The 23,747-nt window shown below is 43.5% G+C and overlaps 1 protein-coding gene and 1 long non-coding RNA gene across 2 annotated transcripts in view; one reads left to right on the plus strand and one right to left on the minus strand.

Moving 5' to 3' along the window:
* PACRG (parkin coregulated) overlaps positions 1 to 23,747 on the minus strand; it is a 567,891-nt gene that overhangs the window by 63,029 nt on the left and 481,115 nt on the right. The gene's annotated exons all lie outside the window — the stretch shown is intronic.
* Positions 19,374 to 23,747, plus strand: part of LOC141584223 (uncharacterized) — a 33,089-nt gene continuing 28,715 nt past the window's right edge. The window contains exon 1 of the long non-coding RNA XR_012517133.1: positions 19,374 to 19,536. This is a non-coding gene — a long non-coding RNA (uncharacterized LOC141584223). The remainder of the gene's footprint in view (positions 19,537 to 23,747) is intronic.

The raw sequence follows: 23,747 nt of genomic DNA on the forward strand, positions 1-23,747 counted from the left end.
AAAGAAATAAAGCGCATCCAAATCGGTAAAGAGGAAGTCAAACTGTCACTGTTTGCTGACGATATGAACGTTTACCTTGAAAACCCTAAAGGACTCCTCCAGAAAGCTCCTGGAACTGATAAAAGAATTCAGCAAAGTTTCCAGTATGCATAATTTTAAAAGAGAGTCAAATGCAGGCTTTCCCCCAGCTCTGCAGCAGCAGTGTGGAGGAGCAGCAGTCGGGTGCACCGGCCCTCTGAGCGTTTCAGCTGCTAATCAATTCACAGCCAAACACTGTTCCAGTCTGTCTCATGACCAGGCAGTCAGTGGGAAGGAAAAAAAATCTCCTGTTTTGTACTTCCTATTTTTCAATGGTTACGATGCAAATTTAATCTCATGGCGTATTTTGGTGGCACCATTAAGTGGGCAGTCTGTTGCTTTGCTGCCTCTGTTCTTATTTATCAGAATTTTGTGTTGCTTCATTAGTTAACATTCACGAAAATGGTGCAACTGTTGTTTCCCGTGATGGACAATGTGATCATCAGACAAATGTGTCTATCACCTTACGGCCACTTGGAAGAAGGCCACCAAATATTCACCAGAGTGGGTGTCCTAGAGGATCAGTCCAGAGAGTTTGCTGTAGACATTCCCTGCGGTGGAAACCACACATGGGGAAGGAGAGTGTTTCATGTGGTCAGTCTTTGTGCAAATACCTAGCCTCAGACTGGCCAGCTGGCATCACTTCCCTTTTAAGAACAAAAGAGGATCCATGTTGCTTTGGCATAAAAGACTCTCCAATTTAAAGCCCCTTTTCTGACTCAAACTTCAGTTTCCACGGAGGAGCCGACCCAGAAGCTGGTCACCACGGAGCCCGGGGCCCTGTCACCCAAGCAAACTCACATTTCACAGTCAACTTCTGCTGCCGGGAAACCACAGAAACGTCGCTGGTTGCTAAGTCTTCGTGGCCTGGCATCCAACAGGATCTCCACGGCACCCGGAGTCCGCTGGGTCCCATGGAATCTAATCACTTGCTCAGAACCAGAAATGTCAACATGCCACTGCAGGCACAGGAGGCAAGAGAGCTGGTTCCGCTTCCAGCCGATCAGGAGCCCCTTTGAAAGGCTCATGCCCGTCACCAGAATTAACTTGTGACCTTTCAGTCACACTCATAACTTAAGGCTTGTGTTGGTGATCGGCACTTGCCAACTGTCTATTTTGTCCCCAAACAAACAGAATAAATGTAACAAATGAATTTAATAATAAAGGCTGGATAATGAGCACTTTTTTTTTAAATGGACAATTTCTATATTTGAAAATGTGTTTTGTGTTTTCAGATCTTTTGAAACGATTAGCCATGCCATTTGCATAATGTTGGACGCAGTGAGGAACTTGAGTTTGAGGGCAGCCTCCACTCTACGGGCAAAATAATATAGACCCAGAGATGCAGAGTGCATCCGTGGTTCCATGTGTAGGCCACTAGACATCATCAGAACATGTTTCTCATTCCGTTATGGCTAAGAAAGCACCATCAATTAAAAACTGAAGTGAATGACTTTCTACTGGTTTCTTTAAGAACAAGGCAGATTCTCAGCTTTGTCTTAGGTGGGCAGAGGGTCAGGGCGTTTTTCTAGAAGGGAGTACATGTCATTGCTTCTTCAAGACCATTAGAAAACGTAATAGTTGTCAGTGGATTAGATTTGGACTTCTGCCGGACATTGGGAAAAGAGATAGCTATGCGGCACATCATCCAGAGAAACCGTCAGACAACTTAGATCCAGAAAAGCATTCTGCTTCTCAAATAGTGTGTTTGCATTATGAGTAAACATTTCTATTAGGGGAAAATATTAGAATAATTGAGGAAAGTGGTAGCAAAAAATCTTTTTTTTTTTTTTTTGCACAAAGTATGCACTCCCCACTTGCCCCCTAAACCAACATTAGATATCTTGAAAGGATGCTGGGCAAACCCCATACAATAAGCTTTTCAGTAAAGGATGGTCATCTGGCTATGAACCACAAGAAATGCTACAAACAATAGCAATTACAAATGCATTCTCTGATCTCGGTAACAGCTGAATGAAACAAAAAAGGGAATCTTTTTCTTTCAGGGCACATGATTGTGACATCCACGCAACATTCAACAACCTCTCTGCCTGGCACTGTGTGTCTCTTTCTTGCCACTGTCTATGTGCCCTTTACAAAATACTGATGACACTGGTTGCCATTTAGTGGGACGTGGAGGTATGTGCTTGGCGATGGTTTTGCAGCATAGGAAAACTCATCTTTGGCTTTACCTGGGAGTCTGAGCTGCTGCTCGTAAGAGACATGATACTTCATCAATATGCAGATGTGTCTCTATTGTGCCAATGTTACAGAAGTGTATCTATCAGAGCACCCTGGTTTTAACATGTAAAATAAAAACCAACTTCACAGGGAAAAAGTAGAGAAGAATTCTTCTTAATCTGATTGAAGTTGGGGGTAGGTGCTTTTGAGGGAAAGGGAAAATGCCTACTTGTTTACTGATGAGATCAGGAAGTTTGAGGTTAACAGCAGGCTTGCCAGTGTCTGTTGAACATCGTTTGTGATGGAGGGGATCCTAATAGAAATGACCGCAGCTTTGACCTGAGGCTCACTGAAGACTTCCCAGGAGCGCTTTTTAAGTAATGCTTTTAAAACTAGAGCATGCTCCTGTGACCTGATCAAACCGTGGTCAAAGGAATGCTCAGTGTTGTTAGAAGCAGGTTCTGTTCAACAAACTCCCGAATTTCACAATCTATATGTGACAGAAGGTCCATCATGATGATAATTTTGCCTTTTTATTTTTTTTTACAAGATAAACTACATAATGATAAAGTACATTGCAATTCTCAATATCTCTTAATATTTTTAATAATAAGACCTATTTTTATCAGCCAGTAAACTAAGACTAGAGAGAATTATAAACAAGGAGCAGAAATGGAGGACTTGATGGAAGCAAGTGTACCAAGTTTAAGCTTTCTCCCACATTTTTCTAAGGGAGTAGGAAATACAGGGACGAACTTTCACAGAAAGCACATAATGAGCACTCCTCCAGGGCTGTGGCTAATGGTAGGTTGAGGGCTTCTAGCTAGAGCACTATGAATGGACACATATTTACACTAGCATTTCTTTAATGCCTTATTTTCATTGAATTACAAAACTCCCCTTAATTCTTAGCAATAAACAATGCTGGCTATGTGATTAGGTAAACCTTCTAGAATGGAAGTCATTCCTTGGTTCAAGTAAGGATACCAGAGCACTCTATTCTTGGAGCGTATGAACTCAGCCCCTTAATGATCTCCCTTCATTATACTGCATTTTCTTTTGGGCCCTTGGCCATGATCAAAGAAACAGCCAATTGAAAAGGCGCACTGGATTTGCTTTACAAATGCTTTGAGGACATTTGTAAGGCAAATCCGACGTGAAAGCTTGCTGGAGAAACTTCACTTACTTCCTCTTAGGAAACGACCTATTTTGTTCAATCCCAGTATACTTTCAGCTTTCCTACTTTCTCGTGACAATGTTGTAACTGACCACCTTGCTTTGGGTTCTTTTTTTTTTCCTTTGGTGCTAGGTTTTCTATTTTTGGCTTTTGTTGTGTATGTTTTTGCTCAAAGCTGTTTCAAATCCTTTGTGAAAAAAGGTGAAAAAATAAATACGTGCAAATGCTGAACAAGGATTGAGAACATTTGTATGTAAGCAATGGCTTCTAACTTCACAGAATCATCAGAAATGCTTACTGAGCACCCTCTGGGGAAGAGGCAGCCAACGCGGCGTGGGACAGAGTCCCTGTTTTCGGATGCTGCCTCTCTAGCTGGCGGAATCTTACAGTCAGCAAGCAAACGGCTATGGAAACATTACATATTTCAGATGGTTGTAAATATTATGAAGAAGAGAAAACAGAGTGAGGGGAGCACTTGAGCGGTAATCCAGACAGAAAGGAGAAAGGAGCCATGCGCAGAACCAGGTGAGAGTGTCCAGGCAGAAGGAGAAGCCAGTGCAAAGGCCCCGAGGCAGCATCCAGCTTGGTGTGCGAAGAGCAGCGAGACCTCTGATGCAACTGATGGGGGTGGAATATTGAATAAGAAAGAGAGGAGACAGGGTCAGGGAGATACATGGGGTCAGGTGACCTACGTCTTCTGTGCAAAGGTCAGGGCACTTACACTGATCCTAAGCTTAATGGAATATCATTGGAGGATGTTAAGCAAGGGAGTGACAAAATCTCACTGAACTTGGAGCAAGACCATTCTGGCTGCCGAATGGACGAAGGACTGTCCTGGAAGCAGAGGGCCTTTTTAGAAGCTGTTGCAGCAATCCAGGCAAGAGACCCAGGTGGAGGCACTGAGGGGTGAGCAGATTCACGGAGGCCATGGAGTAGAGCAAGGCCTTGCTGCTGTAGAATTTGGGTGTAGGAGGTAAAGGTAAAGGAATGAGGACTTCAAGTTAACTTTAAGGTTCTTGGTAAATCATAGATGGTGGCCCCATTTAGTCACGTGGGCGAAGACCTGAGTGGGAGCAGAAAATTCCCAGGGGCCGTTTCAGGGCTTGTCTTGAGCACCTTCAGTTTCAAAGGCCTGCTGGACATCTGAGCACAGCGGCTGATTAGGAAGTCAGACACCTGCGTGAGAAGCTCAGCGTGTGTGGTGGGGCGGGGGTGAGGAATGTGGGGGCCATTGGTGCGAAGAGGGTGTTGAAAGCTGGGAGGCTGAATGAGATGACCAAGGAATGAATGCAGATAACGAGGAGAAGAGGCCGGAGGCTGCCTCTCTCTTAACCCCGTGATTCATTCTGTTTTCCTTAACAGCTGACTTACAACTAACCATATTACACGCAGCTCTCCACATCTGTCACGGAGATGCCTGCTCTGTGCAAATTGTTGAATGAACAAGGCCATATTTAGTGAGGCTCCTCCCTATTAAAAGTAACCCCCAGGTCTGATAATCTGCTCAATTATATTTGGCTTTAGGCTATTAATTATAATTCAGGCACAAAATTGTATGTTTCTGAAAAAGGGATAGTTTATAGAATTGATAGTTTACAAAAGTAGTTTAACAGAATTCAGGTAAAAAGTGTCCCCAAAGTAGACTTGAAAAGAGAAAGCCATAATCACCTATTACTAAATGTATGTAAAACATAATAACCTATTACTAAATGTATGTAGAGGAAAAGCAACATTCACAGCTCCTTGTTTTACTTAGTTTGGAATTAATTACAAATCATGAAACGTGAAATTCATATTATTTGTTGCAGAGTTTAGTCTTGGAAGCATAAACTGACTTAAAATAAAGATTAGACTTTTACAAACAATGATGGCAGAATAGACAGACAAGGGGGCAGTCCCAGCCTCCCCGCTTCGCTAGCTTGGAGGACAATTAGCTTCTTTGTCGATGGATGAGTAAAAAGAGAAGCATAACAGGGAATTAATTTTTCTTTACTGAAGTTTCAGCCATTTCTCATAGCTCTGCTATTTTTTAGTGGCTAAAATACTTTGTTTGCCAAGGTTAAAAATCTCATGTTCTGGCACCATTATTGTTTAAAAAACACTTTCATTTTAGTACTGCTCACTTTTATTCTCCCAAAAGATTACATTAAAATGAAGAATTAGTTTAGCAACGGAAGAAGTGGGTACCTTCAGAGGATAGATGTATTGAGAAGTGAGGCAATATTTCATGGAGTCCTAAATTAGATCCTTAAAGCTCCCACAGTACCTGGGACTTCTGATTTCCGGGTCTTGGGTTCAGCCTCACAAGCTCTTGGGCTAATCGGAGGGGGGCTTGTGGGAGGAAATATGGTCAGTGCTGGGCCTTCCTTTCTCAAACACAGAACACAGTGCATGACAATGGGAGGCAGCTTATTTCCCGGACAGAGGCGCTCTTAAATGATTGTGCAATTGCAAGGCACAGCTGTGTATTTTCAGCGTTTAAAATGTGCACAGGAAGTGCACACATTAGGTTTCCTTGGCCTAGTGATACAGCAAATACTAGATGATTCCAGGATAGATCCTTCGTGAAGCTCATATAGGAAAACATCATCAATCAGCTCTACCCAAACTGAATGCTATTGAAGAAATTAAGAAAGAGATTTAAGGAAGTTTTTCTTTTAGGGAAAAAAAAGACTACCGAGAATGATTTAAATGAATGGTATTAAGTAAGCTGCCCTATCTTGTCCTATAAAATGAAACGGAGACGATATTTCAGATTAGGATGCTCGGTTTTGTTTGAAATACAATCACACAGGGTATCGAAATCATTCATCTTTGTGAATCACTGAATGAACACACAAAAGTTGCCAGAGACATTACAGACAAAATCTCTGTGTCAAATTCAAGACTGCAAATGCAAGAATGCTTTGTCCAGTGCTCACATATTAGTAAATGCTTGCTCAGTCTCTGCTTACTCTGCTTGACTACATTTCGTTTTTGTACAGACATCGTCAATCACAGACCCTGTTTATTTAACCAGGGCGAGACAGCTTCTTTAGTCTTAGTTACTGATTCTCTGCAGCTGGGCTTTGGAGACCCAGGTGAAATCTCTTTTGTTGGTTAAAACAAAGAAACAATTAAGAGAGTTGTTTCTCCTCTAAATTAGATAATATAAAATTTCCATCAGGTTAGTGTTTCAGGGTTTAACTCAAGTTTTCTTAGACTCTAAACACCTTTAATTATTTAGAGGACGGACAGACATGGTAAGAACTTGGAGGAGACCACTGGGATGGGTTAGGTGGTGACAGGGTACCCAAAGAGAAGCTGAGGGGGTCGCCCACCATCCTGTGGACCCTGCTGTGTGTGCGGGTGTGTGGGTACATGTAGATGCCAACCAGTTACACGGTCTTGGAAATGAAAAGAGCCACTTCTGACACACACAGGTAGTGACTTGGGAGCTTGGAAATGTCCTTAATGAAAACTCTGAAAAGCTTGTTGGGGGGTGCGGGCACACGCTTGGGTGCCACTGTGCAACACAAACACAGAGTGCACGTGAACATTCACACACTGGACACATTTCCACTGAAGGTAGAACTCTGTGCCAGGCACATGGCCCGCCCCTTTCCCTGTGGAACTTCTGTCCTCACTGTGACGGTGTGGCACTGTCAGCAACCGCCAGCTGGGGGCCCAGGGAGACTCGGGTGTTCAGAACATTTGTTTAATAACAGGACCACAGCTTCAGGGCTCGGTGCAGTCAGTGGCACCAGCCAGTGATGCATCATGCAGCCTGTGCCTGCTGGACCACAGAAGAGTCCGGGGTGGGCCAGGACCATGGCTGGTTTCCCCAGGTTAATTCATTTATTCAAACAAATACTGGCCCATTATGAAAAAATAACCAGAAACCACTTAATCAAGAATGCACTGTATCTGTAGGGAAAAAGAATTGCCTTCAGACTAAACTATCAGCCAAACAATGCTCATTTCAACTGCAGTTTGCAATTCATGATTGAAGCCCATTTGAATGTTGGTTTCGATCTGAACTCATTTGAACACAAAAGAAACAATTCCCTGTGATATTTGGAGGCATCATCTTCTTTTCAAGTAAAGTGAAAAATAAATTTTTTGCTTGCAGTCTGAAAACATTCATTGCTATAAAAGACACAACTCGGTAATGTGTTAAGTATTCTAAAGGTGCTGTGGCTTACACATATTTAATTTTTCTAGTTACTTTATTAGCTGAATCCTTTGAGGCCAAAACATATTGGATGAGCAATCCTATTTTGCCCTATTTGTCAATGTTTGCTAAACCATAGGAAATTTGATGTTATCACATCACCCTTCTGTGCCTGATGCTAAAAATGCTGTCTCTCGCTCTTTGGGTCTTTTATTAGAAAAGACATTTCATATAACAGGAAAGATAATTGAGCCCTATAAATCAGGAGGAAAATGCTACAATGATTGCAATCTCCCAGTCCAAGGCAGCTTCCAAAACACATTTGAATTGTACTGAGGAATGCATGGGAAAGAAAATCAATGTTGCCCTATTAGATAATTTGCATTTGTTACATACACAACACACAGTGGCATTAATTAATAGAAGGATGGTGCTGATCTATCTGCCAGTGGTTTGCTTTTAGTGCAATTCATCCGATGATAATCATTTGCCTAAAATGCTGTCAGGAGAGGAAAAATGGAATTTCGACTCAGCAGGTCCATAGGGCAAGAGGAACGATCTTTGGTTGTGAATGAACCTAATTTAATTTTCTAGTGTTTGATCCCAAGTTTTTGTTGCATGGATGAAAACAGTAACAAATTATAGCTCAATAAGTTTTAAAAAGTCTTTTTTTTTTTTTAAAGAGCTTTGCTTTGGCTAACCTCGGTGGTCTAAAAAATTGTTTTATTAAATTGATATTTGATGTTTTAGGCATGTTTTCTAGTGAAAGAGAAGATTTTATATACCATGTAAATTTCATTAACTGAGATAGGAAAAATAAAAGGTAAAAGGTACTGCCAAACCTGAATATTGCAACAGTTTAATTTAAATTTATGATGTGCTGTCACTGAAGGAAAATCAGTAAAATATCCAAATGTTCACACAACAGATTTGCAATGAAATCTCATTTTTTTTCTCCTCAAGCCCGATTTACACACCAAGAAAAGCAGAAAGGATGACTCCTAATTGCTTGGATAAAAGCAGTTAGGAGTGACATGACTGTTTTGAGTCTGAGCCCACTCTTACCTCTCTGCCTTCCCTCTCTTTTCTGCCAGATTTACACACAAATGGGTATGCACGTCGGGAAAGCTAGGCGGGGGCTGGACTCGGCGTTAGAACAGATTCCTCTGCTCTGACCCCAGCGCGTGCCCATCCTTTGGTTTTCCCGTGGTCTCTCATTCACCTGGTTTTCCCCTTTCACCTTCTACACACTCGCTTGATGTTTCCCAACTGGTTGCCAGAAATCAACATCTCACCTTTTTCATTCAAAAGCTATAAACATGCACCTCAACTCAGATCACTCTCACATCTACCCAGCCCTAGCCAGTGGAGTGGTGGCTCCTGGTACCCTGCCTTTCCTGCTGCCAGCTCAGTCCTCCAGGTCCTTTGTCTAGAACCCCGGTCCCCAGGCATGTACAGGTCAAAACGGTGCAGGGTGAGAGGAGACCTGGAGCGTGGGTCACATCCCCCGAGAGGGCCAGCTCAGATGACCATGGAAGGGTCGTGTGCATCACACACACACCCCTGCTAAAAGGGAAGTGGCCAGAAAGCTCAAGACTTAGCTTTGGATCCAAACCTGTCATCCTTTGTGCTTTTCTTGGTGTGTAAATCAAATAAAGGCTTGAGGAGACAAAAAGGAGATTTCGTTGAAAATCTGTTGTGTGAACATTTGGATATTTTGCTGATTTTCCTTCAGTGACAGCACATCATAAATTTAAATTAAACTGTTGCAGTATTCAGGTTTGGCAGTACTTTTCACCTTTTATTTTCCCTGTATCAGTTAATGAAATTTACATGGTATATAAAATCTCTTTCACTAGAAAACATGCCTAAAACATCAAGTATCAATTTTCCGTATGATTTACATTAAGAATTGGAGAAAGATTGGCAGATAAATATATCACATACCCAGACTTGAGTTGACTTTTGAGAAGAATTATAAATTAGTTTAAAAATCCAATTTTGCAGGGTAAAATTTCAAGCAGATGTTATGAGAAATCTTTCTGAACGTGAGTGTTTTTACGATAAAGAAGCAAAAGGGCAAGACCCCTTGCTATGGGCGAGGAGGGAAGCCTGATGCAGCCTTCCTCTACTTGAGTGGGAACCTGGTAGAGGTCACCGGGCAGACCTGGGCAGTGCTGCACTCTGGAGAGGACCACGTTCCCCCACAGGGCAGTGCCCTGAGAGACAGGACAGCACAGTCAGTTGTTGGTTCCATGAACAAGGGGTTTAGGGTTAGTGACTCTTACAGCTGAAGAGGCCCCACCGTGTATGTCCCCAGAATCCAAACAAAAGGGCAACAAGCAAAGGAGGTGTTTAGGAGCATGGGGTGTGAGTGAACGTGAGGATGTGGCCTGAAGCGGGAGGGTGGGAGCCCTCCCCCAGCCCAGGTGGTTGGGCAGGGGGGTAGCAAGGAGGTGGGAGTCACCCCACAGGGCGACAGGTAAGGTGACCATTTGACCCCCTGACCTCACCCTGTACTCACAGACGTCATGCTCAGCACCAAAAGCAGCTCTGGTCTAGATTTTATGGATGTCTTCACAAGGCGGGGAGTACAGAGCTCGCCTCTTAAACAGCCAAACGTTTCCTAAATCTTTAAACAAAAGTTCTGCTTTTTCTTAAGTTTTCTGTCCCCATCACATCTTCCACATTCCGTGGGTTTCCTTCTTAATGCACCCTCCAATTATCCCTTGCACGTCGCCCTGCCTCCTCCCAGACATCTCTCTCCAGTGTCAGGCATTAGCTCCCATAGACCCCCCAGACGCCTGGCAGAAGCACAGGTCGGGCACCGGGGAGCCACTGTGTCTCCAAAGCAGAGCTGTGGTAACAGTGTGCGCACCAGCTAGTGCGAGAGTGTGTGTGTGCATGTGTGTGTGTGTGTAGGAATAGGGATGGAGGTGTAAACGTGTATGTATGTGTGTGTGTGTAGAAGTAGGGATGGAGGTGTAAATGTGTGTATATGTGTGTGTATGTAGGAGTAGGGATGAGGTGTAAATGTGTGTATGTTTGTGTGGGGGGGTGTGTAGGAGTAGGGATGGAGGTATAAATGTGTGTGTGTGTGTAGGAGTAGGGATGGAGGTATAAATGTGTGTGTATGAGGGTGTGTAGGAGTAGGGATGAAGGTGTAAATGTGTGTATAGATGTGTGTGGAGTAGGAATGGAGGTGTAAATGTGTGTGTATGTATGTGTGTGTTTAGGAGTAGGGATAAAGGTGTGAACATGTGTATGTGTGTGTAGTAGGGATGGAGGTGTAAATGTGTGTGTATGTGTGTGTGTAGGAGTAGGGATGGAGGTGTAAACATGTGTATGTGTGCACATAGTAGGGATGGAGGTGTAAATGTGGGTATATGTGAGTGTGTGTGTATATGTCTGTAGAAGTAGAGGTAAGGGTGTATGTGTATATGGGGTGGGGGTGTAAGTGTGTTTTGGGTAGAAGCATGAGAGTGTGACAATGTGTGTCAGAGTATGTGTATATGTTGGGAGGGAGTGTGAGAGTGTGTGTGTATTTGTGAGAGTGTGTAGAAATAGGGGTGGGAGTGTGAATGTGTGAGTCTGTGGGGTGGGGGTGTGAGTGCATGTGTATGTGGGAGTGTGAGTGTAAGTGTGTAGGGGTTGGGGGGTGTGTGTATGTGGGAGTGTGTGTAGGAGTGGGGATGTGAGTGGGTGCATATGTGAGTGTGTGTGTGTAGGAGTGTGTGTGTAGTAGTATGTGAGTGTGTAGGAATGGGGTGGTGTGTATGTGGGAGCGTGAGTGTAGGAGTGGGGGTGTGAGTGTGTGTAGGAGTGGGTATGTGAGTGTGTGTGTAGGAGTGGAGTGTGTGTATGTGGGAGTGTGAGTACATAGGAGTGGGGGTGTGAGTATGTGGAGTGAGTGTGTGTAAGTGGGATTGTGTAGGTGGGAGTATGTGTAGGAGTGGGGGTGTGAGTGTGTGAGTGTGTGTAGGAGTGGGTGTGTGAGTTGTGTGTAGGAGTGTGTGTGTGTAGGAGTGGGAGTGTGTATGTGGGGGTATGAATGTGAATGTAGGGGTGGGGGTGTGACTGTGTATGTGGGAGTGTGTGTGTGTGTGTGTGTGTGTGTGTGTGTGTGTAGGGATTGAGGTGACCGTGGGAGCAGGAGGGGGAAGGAACAGCCAGCTGTGCCCACACCATCTGGTGACGTTAAGAAGGACAAAAGCTGCAGTTGGAGAGGCTGAGCTATAGCAGGGAGAAGCAGAAGGTGTCCATCTAGGGACTCCTGGATGAAATTCTGGTGGAGCTAATTCTTAGTCATGATTCTGGGCAGGGGGAAATGATCAAGCATTGAAGTGTAGATTGCAGAGTCTCTTGTAGAGGTGGTCCTTGAAACCAAGAGACCGGGCAAGCACTGTAGAAAGAGGATGATAAAAGCGGGCAGTAAGTATTGAATGCCAACAGAATGAATAGAAATACGCTTCTTGGAAACGTAAAACCATGTCTTGATAGAATTTCCTCCAGTTGAAGGTTAGAAAAATAATCATATCTTTCTTACAGGGTACAAATCTCTCAATCATTATTTTGCTTGTCGTGAAAACCCAGAGAGAAGACATTATTAGCCTCATTTTATAAATGATAGAAACATTCAAAAAGAGTAAGTGTCTTGTTAAGGAATTTATCTAGGTGATGGAATTTGGAACTAAACTTTGAGACGCTTCTTTCAGAAGCTTTGACCACGTGCTAAGTGCTGAGCACTAGGCCAGTAGCTGGGAATATAGACACAGACAAACACCATCTTTGCTTCCACCAAACTGACTTCCATCACTAGAGACAGCAAAGCAACACGGGTGATTACACGCCAAAACTGGGGCTGAAGCATGAGACAGATTAACTCAAGTATGAAGGACAAAGGAGAAAGACTGACTGACAGAAATACAGAAGAGACACCATTTTTTTTGAGCCTTTTACATGAGAAAAAATTCCTGGGAAGTATAAACATTCTATTCTATAATACTGAGAAAAATAAAGATGAATGTCAATAGAACTCAAAGAAGAGTTATTCAAAGTAGAAGAATCAAGACTATGAAAGTCCTTGATGGTGGTGTTAAAAGTGTTCCTTCTTTGTCTGAGACCACCAGCAGTCAACTGGCTAAAATGCTCAGTGTGGGAAAATGGGATGAAACGGCTTTTTCAGATCTTTGACAGCAGAGAGGATCTATGCCAATGTCAAATCACTTCTTCCTTTATTATGCCAGCACTTTACAAAGGTTTTCTCTCATTTAAACTAGATCCGGATTCTGTTCTGCCCTGGTATTCAAATTCTTCCTCCTAAGCATGATGATACTGTTATAAGTTATAGACTCAATCAAACCAACACCAGTCCTGCATCTGTCCTTACAGAAGAAGTGCCTTGTGAGTTCTGGAATCAACGGAATTGAATTATTTACCATTGTATGTAAAACTTGCTTACTGAAATAAAGACTCAATTTCTCCCTCTTTTATTTCATTATGCCATGCATGTAAATATTCATTCATCTACAAAATTTCATTTAAGATATAATATCATACATTCTTAAATAATAGGAATATGACATTCTGACCATAAATTCAATTGTAGGGTAAAATTAATTCTGATGCTAGTCCACACCATCATAAGCATTTTATTTTTCAGTTAACCAAGAAGAAAATACAATTTCAATTTTACTTAAAGGGTCTGGCAATACTCCCTTCCACACCACTTCCTTAAAGCAAATCCTGTGTTTAGTTGATCGGCGAAAAGCCCCAGGAATTTTAGCTGCATATATAATGCATGTATCTTTTGAAAGGAATAAATAACACTTGAAAATATAAAAAAAGCATTTCCTCACTGATGTCAAGCAGGACAGAGGTAGCTGGTGACTATAATCTTTTCCTGATGACTTGGCTTAGAATACTGAGCAAAACGTGTAGTAATAGCCTATTAAGTTCAATGGTGTGAACCAATTCCTGGTAGAATTTCCATAAAAACAGTTTTCAAGAGAAAGTAGGTTATAAAGTGATTAATTTGTGACCTTACACTAATGTAATTTATGGTGCTTCAATTTCTTTTCATACAACCTATCTTATGAGAACAGAAATGTGACTTTAGAAGACAGTAATGGGGGTGGCAAAGAGACAACTCCAATTTACTTTATCTTAAAAAGGACATTATTATATTTTGAATAATGTTACTGTTGGCCTTACATTCATTTTCAACAAAAGTTGAGCATTTTTGTTTTCCTTAAGCAAAAGAAAAAATGAATTAGAACTAGGTTTTCTCTCTATTTAATAACATCTAGTCAAATTAGCTACATTGGCAGAAAATGTGTATATAGAAAATACTTGCTAAGATAAAAATCCACTTTCAGAAGACTGTATCTATCAAGAAAATAAAATTACTGCAAATTAGGATGTATGCAATCCCAATATATTTATTTTATGAAGCAATCATGTGACCAAAGATTATATTGTCAGACTAAAGAAATGGAGGGTAAATCCACTTCCCAAAAAAACCCCACCCACCCACTAACCAATCAAACCACTGATATATATTTAGGGCTGATGAAATTCCTCATGCTAAGTAATTAAAGGAAATAGCTACACCTTATGTATCTTAAAAGCTTGTATCAAACCATCAATGATATGGTTTGGCTCTGTATCCACAGCCAGATCTCATGTTGAATTGTAATCCCCAATGCCGGTGGGAGGTGATTGGATCATGGTGGCGAACCGTTCCCCTTGGTATTCTCATGATAGTAAGTTCTTTTATGAGATCTGGTTGTTATAAAAGTGTGTAGCACTTTCCCCTTTGCTCTCTCTTTCCTGCTCAAGCCATTTAAGATGGGCTGGCTTCCCCTTCCCCTTCCACCATGATTGTAAGTTTCCTGAGGCCTCCCCAGCTGTGCCTCCCGTACAGCCTGCAGAACTATGAGTCAATTAAACCTTTTTTCTTTATAAATTAGCCAGTTTCAGGTAGTTCTTTATAGCAGTGTGAAAACAGACTAATACAATCAGCCTTTGAATATCCTATTAAAAAGAGGTGGCAAACTCTCGGTACAGCAGCATACTCTCCACTTCTTCTTGTCATCTTTTCAGTCCCATAGCAGACATTTTAATTAGTTATGGCTCTTTATTCACTTGAGGGTAGGAAAAGACCCAGAATCTTGTGTAACACACTCACACTTCCCATCAGAGTTCTAAAATAAGACGAAGTTCACCTGCACTTACGTAAGACTAAATCTTCAACCAGTCAGTAAACAAATACTTATGGAGTGCTCAGAGGACGCCTATGCTTAGGAATACATAGAAGAGATGCAACTCAGTTTCGGCTGAGATTAATTTCCAAAAGGGGAAAGAAGCTACCAAAGCATAAATATACATAAATAAGTCACAATTACCAATAAATGAAAGAGCGTTCAGAAGACGGCCATCGCGAGGTAACACTGGAAGGAACGGAGGAGGGCAGGTTGTTTAGGGAACCTCTCGGAGGTCATTTTGGTTTGAAGAAAAATCGATGTGCTTTGGCAGACGGGAGGAGAACAGTTCTATTTACCATGATTTACCCTAAGGTTTGTACAGCGCCTGTGTGGCGTATCCCACCATCTTTCAAAGTATCTCGCAGCCACTGGTGCCCTGACGTAGGCAGAATCACCAACACATATTTCCAGATGAATAAATGCTTGGAGATCAGTCACGTAACAAGTTACCTGTGGAGGAGCAGAAAGCGTGCCCGTTTTCCCAAAGCCTCTCTTTAAAAAACAAACAAAACAAAAACTGCTTTTTCTCTTTACTTTCTTTTTGTTTTAGTGTTTAGTTGTTACCAAACTGAGGCCTCTCTCTTATAAGCAATATTTGACGATAATAAAATACCAAACCGCACTATAAATTGACCTGCCAGGGGCAGAATTGAAATAGGAAACTGTACATGTTAAAGATTCCTACGGAGGAGAGTAAGGAAATTTTGAAGAATTAAAAACAAGTCTCTATAATATAGATGATAAAACCTTGTGACATCGAAACACTTTCCAGAGAGCAATATATTAAGAGGAAGTGGACAATATTTCTGATAATTTCTCTTGGGTGCAGGCAAGCTGAGGAATTTTAGGCCCATTTCCTTGCTGGTCTATAGACGTTAATTAACACAGGGAATGAATAGCACAAGATGGCGACAAGAAAACCCCTTCTCCAAGGAGAAGGCCCTTGAGGAATTCGGAAGCAGATATTTACTATTCTACCAGTAAAAAAAGGACACCATACTCTCAAAACATAGATGTTCTAGTCACCAACACCACCCACGCTTAGTCAAGTGATAGTTTAGTGGCCAGCTTCATGGAAGGCAGTTACATACAATGGGGAAATTGAGAAATTATTTTAATGTAACCCAGGTCTGCAGCAGATTATACGATGCTTTATCAATGGAGATGGAATATATCTGTGTATGCTTCGGGATTATCATTAGACACTCACAAGCAAAAGCGGAAATCGTACAGGTTCGTGGGTATTAGAAAGTGGCAGGAAATGTGCGTCTCAGCCGCTCAAGTCACGCCCGCAACTCCCACTCAGCCGGCTGACCATGCAGGCGTGAGCCCTTCTCATTTCAGGGAAATTCTTCCGCTGCGGCTTCCCACCTCCTCCGGGGCCTTGTACAATAGATTACAGCCTTTCTCTTTTGTACCCTCAGCTTCATGGAGCTCATATCTTTCTTCCTTTAAACAACATAGTCATGTCTTTTTACCTTAAAACTAACAAGTCTCTGTCTAACCCCAAAACTCTACCAACACTCGGCCCCCCTTTCCTTCTTCAAAATCAACTTTTAAAAAAGAGTTGCCTGTACTTCCTCTCTTCCTCAATTCTCATTCGTTTTTTCACCTATTACAATCTGGCTTCCTTTACCTCTCTGTGAAAACTGCTTTACCCAAAGGAGCACTGTTGCTCAGTTCCACGGACGTTTTTCAGCCTTGATTCTACTTTGTCTCCAAGAGAAATGTTTGAGTCTGCTCTCTGTTTGAACACATTCTTCTTCTGGTGCCCATGGAAGTAAACTCTCATGGTTTCTGACCTCCATCTTTGGCTGCGTCTGCTTGGTCTCCTTTGGGAGCTGTCTGTCCCTTAGTGTAGGTGTTTCAGTCGGTTGGGGCGGCTATAAAGGAACTGGGGCTGGATAATTTGTAAGGAAAAAAGGTTTTTCTTGGCTCATGGTTCTACAGGCTATGTAAGAAACACTGCACCAGCATCTGCTTCTGGTGAGGGCCTCAGGAAGCTTCACTTACAGTGGAAGATGAAGAGGAGCTGGCGTGTGCAGAGATCACATGGCCAGAGAGGAAGCAGGAGAGAGAGGAGGAGCTGCCAGGTTCTTTTCAATGACCAGTTTCTGCAGGAACTAAGAGTGAGAACTCACCCACTCCCAGGAGAACTCACTCCCGTGAGAAGGGCATTCATTAGGCCTCACTTCAAACACTGAGGAGCAACTTCCAACCCGAGACTTGGCAGCACCAAACAAGCTATATCCAAACCATATCCAAACTACTCCCAAACCACAGCAGAGGGTGAGATTCAGAACTGCTCCCTAGCTCGTCTTCTGTCCCTGCTCTGTGCCACTTCCTGGGGACCGTCTCCGTCATTAAGGACGAGGGCGCTCTTCCACTAATGAGGACAGTTGTCCGCCAAGACCTGAACGCTCCTAAATCTACTATTTCCCACCAGGCATTTCTTATTGAGTCCCAGGACCGATGTCCTATTATTTAGGGAACGTTTCTGTTTGAATGTCTCCCATTTGGTGAAAGCTTAACGATGAAGGACGGTGCAACTTACAGTTTCCCTCCCTCCCTACAAACTTGCTCCTCGCTCCATTTCCTCTTTCAGAATTTTGTTTTCAGAACAGAAATACAAAAGTTACCTTTTGTTCATCCTTCTTCCTCCCTCACGACTCTCTGTTATTAAGACCTGTCCTTTATATGTCGTCAACATTTTTCAAATATTTCCACTTTCTCCATCTCCTCTGCTGTAACACACAGAGGCTACCACCATTTCTCACGTGGCAGCCCCCACCCCCATCCCCCACCATGGCCTCTTGGACTGTCCTTTCCCGGCTTCATGTTAAAAATTTCCCTCTTATTTTCTCGAACTCATAATGTGTTTTCTCACACGATGAAATGCGTGGCAGCTATTTCTTTCGACTAGCACGCAAAAGTTGTTTAGCCACACAGGGTAATTTAGAAAGTGGCATCTCTCAAGATCAAGGCTGGTGTCCTTTCTCTCTCTCTCTCAAAATGACCATCTAGGTCAACTGCAGAATTCCCCTTGCAGCCTCTGGCCTCCTGCGTTCTACTGCATTCCTCTGCTTTTAGTGGCAGGTCAACTTTTTGTTCATCAATCAGTCCAGCCATCTCTTCATCCATCCATTCACACACCTTCAGCTTTGTCCCTTAATAATTTAAATCTCCTAACAGGGATGTAAAAAACATGAAAGTAGGTGAGAAAAATACAAAGGGTATTGAGCAGGTTATTCCCATTGTGAATTGAAGATGGATTGCAGCAAAGAGTACTTCATGGGGGACAAGCTCCGGCTGTGAGTGTTCTGTAACATCACGATACAAGAGAGAACTTCACAGAAAATGTGTTTGATGTTGCTGAGCCCATCTCCTCCTGGGAGACACCCTTTGCTACGCTGGCAGGGCCGCTCCAGCTGCAGTCCCGGGGGATGTGGTCCTGGTGTGAGGGGCAGGATTTCAGCTTGAGGAGCAGAGTTGGGAGGAGCTGAGGGCTGGTTTCAGGCGTGGAGGCTCCTGCAGGGAGGTGGAGGGGCAGCTGTGCAGGGCCAGGGCCTCCTGCTGGGAGCGCGAGCTGGCGGGTAGGTGAGGGGTGCTCGGTGACCTTGGCCTTGTCTCGAGCCACGCCTGGACTGTTCTTCCTGCTCTGGTTCCTCAGGGAATCGCCTTTGTGTCTTCCTATTGCCTGCTGTCCCTGAACAGGGTTCCCCTTCTCTGTGGTCCACAGGAAACTGTTAGGGCAGTGGAGCACCCTCTGAGTGTAAGTGCGTTTTGCCAGGAACGTGGCCAGGCAGAGCTGCCTTCCTCTGCCCTGCTCTGGTTTCTGCTCCTGAGGCCTGCACCTTGCCCACCTTTCCCTTCCCTGCTCTACTCCCTTCTTCCTTCTCCTCTTCCTTTGTTCCTTTTTTTCTTCCCTTTTCCTTCTCTTCTTACTAAAGAAAGAGGCAGACAACCTGTGGGCTTTGTCTGACAAGCAGGCTGGAGCTAAGAGCTGCTGTATCAGGAGGATGTGCAGGCTGGGGTTCAGGTGCGTGGCCGCAGTGCGGGAGCTTCTGGAGCAGCCAGGCCCCAGCAGGACACAGCGCCCGGCGCAGGTGGGCTCTTATTTAAAAGTGACACTAATCTTCAGTACTCATGGATTCTCTTCATCATAAGTATTCTTGGAATGAACATAACTGCGCTGACCTGTCCTGAGGCACCCCGCTCAGCCACCCGCTTCTCCGTCTGGACCTTTGCATCCTGTAGAGAGCCGTGTCGGGTGGTAGAGGCTGGCCTGAGGGCAGGGCTGGCAGGAACCGCTCCCAGCAAGTCAGTGCCCACTTCAAGTCATCTTCATAAGTAGTTTATTTTATTTGCTTTAAATAATTATCTGTCGATTTCAACATATACTGCAGATGCAATGTCTGCCAATGCAGCATTACATGAATACCAACGTAGTGCCAGCTGCAGCTGAGAGCGAAGCCGGGACTTGTTCACATGCAGTAACCGCATGCCCAGCATTCTTGGGCGAGGCTGTTTACCAGGGGCGACCTGTAGCCAGTGGTCTAAAGAGGCTCTTGCATCTGTATGGTCCCACCTCGGAGAGGCAAATGGATCGCTGCATGTGGGGAGTGATTCTGAAACTACGCAAGCTCGTGGAGAAGGGACTCTGGCGGATGGAGTCTGTTAAGGTAAAAGGCGTCACCCTGTGGGGTGCTGGTCCTGGGGAAGGGATGCAGTCAGCCAGGATTGCTTGCCTTTTCAAGCTACCCGATGTGAAGTCACCTTTCGCTGGGGCATCCTGGCTAAGCGGAACTGGGCTCATAGTTGTCAAGACCTGCAAAGTTGCTGATGCATCTGTATGGAATTGTCTGCATCAGTGCAGGGCATGACGACCCAGGATGCCAGTGTGGTCGTGATGTCAGGGCAGCCCGGGGCTCTCCCGTTTGCAGCGCCGGTGCGCACTTCCAGCAAGTCCACCTGGGGACTGTCCACTGCTTTAGAAAGGTCTGGGCAGAGAACTCTGGCCAGGATTGAGCAGGATGTTATTAACATGACACAGATGATTGTTTTCTTGTTCTAACAGCATGTTCAATGTCATGGTGGCGAATGCATCACAGGACACAAGAAAAGATAGTGGGTGAAGTGAAGAGAAATAAAAAAGCCCCAGGAAGCAATTTTGGAGGATGCCTGTGCTGCCAGCAGCAGAAAGCCCAGCCAGCAAGCCACGGCTCCCCTGTGGGCCCGCCTACCTGGCCAGCAAGCCACAGCTCCCCTGTGGGCCCGCCTACCTGGCCAGCAAGCCACAGCTCCCCTGTGGGCCCGCCTACCTGGCCAGCAAGCCACAGCTCCCCTGTGGGTCCGTCTGTGTTGCCAGCCTCTCAAAGGTGGTGCTGCTCCCAGCCCAGACACATCCCACCTTGGGAGCCCCTGTTTGGGGTCTCCACTTTCTCTGCTGGCTGAGAGGAGCCATTGCCTTTGCAGGGATCTTCACCCTGGACCTCTCTCCTCTGCCATCACAATGCTATATTCCTTTCTGCCTTGCAGGCTTCTTTCACTAGGCTGTAATTACTGGCGGGGACACCCTACCTACCTCCTCCTCTGTCTCAAAATACTGTCTTTCGAGGCCTACTTGAAAGCCTTGCTCCTCCAAAAAGTCTTTTCTGGATGTCTGAGGCTCCTTCTGAGATTTTCCTCCCCAACTCTGCACTTAACGGCAGTTTGGCATTATACACGGTTCTGTGTTCTTTGTTTATTCAATCATGTTTTAGGGATTTTGAAGGTGAATTACTGTTGCTATTTCCATCAGCAATGAGCAGACAATTGACACATAGTTGGACACATTTGGACACATCAAATAAGTCTTGAAGTCTATGGAATGAGTCTAGTTATATATGTTTTTCCATTCTAGATGGCATGAAATTTAATGTCTGTTCAAAAGTCCAAAGCTATAAAACTCTGCTGAAAATAAACTTTCCAAATCACTAGTTTATTTTCTCCCTGGAACTTAAAATAGGAGGAGGAAAGGGAAGTGTAATTCTGAGAAAGCAGAATCTCTTTCTGATTTTTTGTCCATTAAAATAGTGAGTATTTTACTGCACTAAAAAATGCTAGGTGTGGACATTCATAGTAAGTACTCTGCGTACACTTAGGCTGATAAATGGGAATAACTAGTATTCTAAGGGGCATGATTTCCAAATATAAAGGACACAGCCTCTTGTGTTACTATGAAGAGATTAAAAATTGGTTATTGAATGCTTTATCTTAAAGGAATGCTGTGTAGTGAAGAAGATTTGTATTTGCAAAACTCTTTAAAAACTGTATGGTGTGGCACAAATATTACATATATAGACATAAGTTCTCTTTGCAAAGAGTTTTCACAAAGGACAATGCACTATGAAGATGTCCATTTGGAAGGAAGCAGGACTCGGAGGAGCTTCTGATGCCACTGTAGAGGATGCAACAATAGCAGTATTAAATTTGCTGTTTTTTATGATTTATTTCAATGTCCAGAGGCAAACTGTTGAATAATTTCACCATCAGGTTAGAACTGAATTAGGTTCTAAATTATAGGAGCTTAATGGGACTCTGTGGACCCGAAATTGACCTCTGCTGTCGCCTGGAGACAGTTCTGGGCATCTTGCTGACACAGCCACTAAAGGAATTGTGGAGCCTGTGGGTCTCCATGAGAGGAAGTCAGTGCTTCCTCATCCATCTTTTCTTCCTTCTTAAGAAAAATTCTTCTGTCCCAAATTTCTTCCCAGAGCGGGGTTCTCCTAGAACTATTCAAGGGTATCTTCCAACAGCATTTGACAGCTGTGGGATTATTACTTTAAAAAGTCAAGAGACTAGTTAACTGAGGGGAAATGATGGCACTTGACTATGGATGCCACAGTTGTGCCAAGGTGCAGGGTGTTCCAGCTGTAGCTGAAGGTCTTTGGAACTCTTGCTGGGGCAAAGCCTGCAGACAACTCCTTGCTAAATCATCAAATGATGATTCTGGCAAGCAAAGATCAGATGCCATCTGAGTGCTGTGAGAAGCAGAAGAATCAGTGCTTTGAAAAGAATGGCAAATGCTGTTCTTTTGCTGTAGTTCTTTTTTAGTGACAGGGGTTTCACTCTGTCACCCAGGCTGGAGTGCAGTGGTGTGATTATTGCTCACTGCAGCTTCTAACTCCTGGGCTCAAGTGATCCTCCTGCCGCAGCCACCTGAGTATCACAGGTGCTCACCACCACTCCCCTGGCTAATTTTTTGTAGAGACAGAGGTCTCACTATGTTGACTAGGCTGGTCTTGAACTCCTGGCCTCAAATGATCCTCCTGCCTCAGCCTCCCAGAGGACTGGGATCACAGGTATGAGCCACTATGCCCGGCCTGCAAATACTTTTACATTGAGATATGAAATTTAGTCCTTTTTAGTGTAGTAAAATGTTTACTATTGTGTAAACAAAACATTAGAAGAAGATTCTGCTTTCTCAGATTTAGACTTCCCTTCCCTCCTATTGTAAGTTCCAGGGAGAAAGTAAACTAGTCATTTTGGAAAGCTTATTTTCAGGAGTTTTCTAGTTTTGGACTTTTCAGTTAGACACTAAATTTCAAGCTGTCTAGAATGGAAAAACATACATGACTACTTCTTCCATGACCTTTAAGACTTATTTGATGTGTCCAAATGTTGGCCACTGTGCTAGAGAATTACTCCAGGCTGCATTTATTCTAATTTATAAAGGTTTTTAAAATTTTATTTTCAGCTGAAATTTTTACTTTGGGAAATTTTATAAAAATAATCAAGTTCATTCATCATGGTTCCTTACTCCTACAGTATTGACGACAGTGTGTTAAAAAAAAAATGACTGTGCTTTTCCCATAAGAAGGAATTCTTTGGTATAAAGTTGGTTTACTAATCATACCATGATGCCAGTGCATCGGTGCACTGTCTGAATCTATTCATTGTAAACTGACCACCAACATAATTTTGAATGAATTAATGAATTAATCCAGCACATATTGAGCCTCCACTGTGTGCCAGACACTCTTCTAGGTTTGCGTTTTCTTTTTCTTTTTTTTCTCTCTTTTTTTTTTTTTTTTTTTTTTGCCTGCTTAAAGGTTTCCAGAGCTTATCTGCCTCCACTGGCATCCGTTTCAATCACGTTCAGGCATAGGTTAAGAACACCCTCTGGGCTCAGGACTCCGACTACACTGTCCGCTGCCAGAAGTCCTTCAACCTGCTCGCACTTGAAGAATCCGTGGCCTGGAGGCCTGGTTGAATTCCTGGAGGGTCATGGCTTTTTGTCACACTGATTAGTGATAGATTGAAAAAAATAATTTTGTTGTCTAATATATACATTCTAAACAGGAAACAAGTATATGTGTCTTCTCTGTATATTTAAAAACAATAATGTTCTGGCTACTTTCTAAACTCGGATCTCATCTTGTTTTGATGTTCGTTGCGGATTTTCACCATCATTGCCTCTCTGTATGATCTTTAATCATAAGTTAATTTTTAAAAGCTTCATTACTGTGCTGTTTTTCTAAGCTGAAATTAGTTTTTCCAACTTGGGCATATCTTATCACGTTAGTCGCATCTGCCTGATTTTCTTATTATCATAATCCATGTCTGGTGGTGTCAATTTGATGAGAGTTTACGCTAATAACACCCAAGTTGTGGGTATCATTCTTGCCACAGGGTGGGCAGCTCATCTTGATAGGCAGAACCCATCTTGGCCAGTCCTGCAAACATGTATGAGGGTCTGGGTGTAAGGATGAACGTTTGGAGGACCTGAGTGTTAAAGCTGTGCAGTCTCCGTCAGTGTAAAGCTCTTTCTGCTGCCGCTGACCTAGCTCAGTGCAAGTCCCATCATGATGGGTAGGCTGCTGGCTTTGCTCCTTCATGAAGGACGGCACAC

The sequence above is a fragment of the Saimiri boliviensis genome, chromosome 4 (genome assembly GCF_048565385.1).
Source record: "Saimiri boliviensis isolate mSaiBol1 chromosome 4, mSaiBol1.pri, whole genome shotgun sequence".
Classification (NCBI taxonomy): Eukaryota; Metazoa; Chordata; class Mammalia; order Primates; family Cebidae; genus Saimiri; species Saimiri boliviensis.